Genomic DNA, 2,759 nt, shown 5'->3' with positions numbered 1-2,759 from the left:
GACTTCCGACTCAGGACACAGGGAGACCGTTTGTTTTGACGTTATAACGGCACCCCAATTCAGAATGATCATAGGATTACCTTGGGCCTCATTACGACCCAGGCGTTAAGGAGTAAACAGCGCTGTAAAAGGTGGCGGTGCCGATAACCCCTTACTGCCTAATTACGAGGTCCCTTTGCGGGTCCCTACCTTAACGGCTGGTTTTAGAGAGTGCGTTCTTTCGACTTTCGAGGTAATTACGGTACCGCAATTTGCGGTACCGTAATTACCGCCTTCCCCATTCCCATTGAGGGAATGGGGAAGAGCCAATGGTGAATGGGGCGGTAATTCTGCCATCCACCATGGCGCAATCGGTAAAATACCGGCATCAACCATGGCGCTAATAGTGCCATGGTTAACGCCTGGGTCGTAATGAGGCCCCTTGGCTAAAAACGAATAATCCGGTCATTGACTGGGTCACTAGGGAACTCTATTTCAATTCAACGTATTGTAAGGACAACTGTCTTGCCTGCGCTACCGATTCTTTGAGTCCTTGTCGATCCTTATTGGGTATAGCTTCTACTGTTGGCACGCTTGCCTCGATATCTTTGCCTCAGGAGTATACTAAGTACAAGGATGTCTTTGATCCCAAGGGGGCTGATATACTTCCACCCCATAGACCAAATGATTGCCCCATAGACATCATACCCATACCAGAGACGAAAATACCTAATGGCAGGGTCTACTCCTTGACGCAGAAGGAGGATGTCATTCTTAAACAGTACATTGAGAAATCCTTAAGTACTTGGTTTATCCGTCCATCACGATCTCCCGCAGCTTCTCCTATGTTTTTTGTCCCCAAAAAAGAAGGGGATTTGCGTCCACGCATTGACTATCGTGAATTGAACGCGATCACCTTTCGTAATCAATATCCGATTCCTTTGATTTCATTTCTCCTGATCAATTGGGTTCTTCTAAGCTCTTTACCAAGTTAGATTTGAGAGGTGCTGACAACCTGGTCCGGATGTGTTCTGGTGACAAATGGAAGACAGCATTCAAGAACAAGTGTGGTCTTTTTGAATATTGTGTTATGCCGTTTGGGTTATGCAATGCTCCGGCTACTTTCCAACATTTCATAAACTATGTATTCCATGATATGTTGGATATGTATGTGGTAGTGTATCTAGACGATATTCTCATCTATTCGCCAACCTATGATTCCCATATTTTGCATGTCTCTTCTGTTTTGCAAAGAGTTAGAGAGAATCAACTCTATGCCAAGTTAGACAAATGCATATTCCATGCCACTGCAGTAGAGTTCTTGGGTTATGACATCACCGATCGCGGTATACAAATGAGTAATGCTAAAGTTCAGGCTATCCTGGATTGGCCGGTACCATCTAATTTAAAGCAGCTTCAGTCTTTTCTTGGATTCACAAATTTCTATAGACACTTAATCAAGTCTTTCTCCTCTATGTCAGCTCCCTTGACCTCCCTCACCAGCTCCAAGACCATTTTTGCCTGGAATCAAAAATCCCAGGAGGCTTTTGACCTTCTGAAGTCCGCCTTTACACAGCACCTGTGTTGTTGCATCCCAATCCTGCCTTACCTTATGTTGTCGAAGCAGACGCATCAGATGTGGCTGTTGGTGCAATATTGTCACAAGAATGTCCCGACACAGGCGCACTGCATCCAGTGGCTTTCCATTCCAAGAAACTGACATCATATGAAGCAAACTATACCATAACCGAAAAGGAATTATTGGCAGTTCGCTATGCGTTTTTAGTGTGGCGACACCATCTCCTTGGAACTTCGGTTTCAAATGAGGTTATCACGGACCATCGCAATCTTTTGGCGTTATAGTCTGTGAAATGTACTACAGCCCGACACGCTAGATGGCATGAGTTCTTTTCTATGTACCATTTCCAGATCACTTATAGACCTGGTTCTAAACATTCTAAGGCAGACGGTCTATCACGCATACATAGCGTTCCTTCACGTCCTCATGAAGGTGAAAAACTTCTGCTCCCACAAAAGGTCTTTTGTGCATGCGTAATGCAAAATTCCATTTTTACCTGGAATCAAAAATCCCAGGAGGCTTTTGACCTTCTGAAGTCCGCCTTTACACAGCACCTGTGTTGTTGCATCCCAATCCTGCCTTACCTTATGTTGTCGAAGCAGACGCATCAGATGTGGCTGTTGGTGCAATATTGTCACAAGAATGTCCCGACACAGGCGCACTGCATCCAGTGGCTTTCCATTCCAAGAAACTGACATCATATGAAGCAAACTATACCATAACCGAAAAGGAATTATTGGCAGTTCGCTATGTGTTTTTAGTGTGGCGACACCATCTCCTTGGAACTTCGGTTTCAAATGAGGTTATCACGGACCATCGCAATCTTTTGGCGTTATAGTCTGTGAAATGTACTACAGCCCGACACGCTAGATGGCATGAGTTCTTTTCTATGTACCATTTCCAGATCACTTATAGACCTGGTTCTAAACATTCTAAGGCAGACGGTCTATCACGCATACATAGCGTTCCTTCACGTCCTCATGAAGGTGAAAAACTTCTGCTCCCACAAAAGGTCTTTTGTGCATGCGTAATGCAAAATCCTCTGCGCTCTTCTTTGACACACTGGGTGCGTTCCAATCCTACTTTGGTGCATGACCTTGGTTTAATGGTCTTCAAGGAATTGCCTTACCATCTGGGGCTTATCTACTTACCTACCCTTGATGATCGTAGAACGGCGCTACAATGGTGTCATGATTCCAGG

This window comes from Ambystoma mexicanum, chromosome 12, assembly GCF_040938575.1.
Source record: "Ambystoma mexicanum isolate Mex_15411 chromosome 12, UKY_AmexF1_1, whole genome shotgun sequence".
Taxonomy (NCBI): domain Eukaryota; kingdom Metazoa; phylum Chordata; class Amphibia; order Caudata; family Ambystomatidae; genus Ambystoma; species Ambystoma mexicanum.
This window is presented reverse-complemented; position numbering follows the sequence as displayed.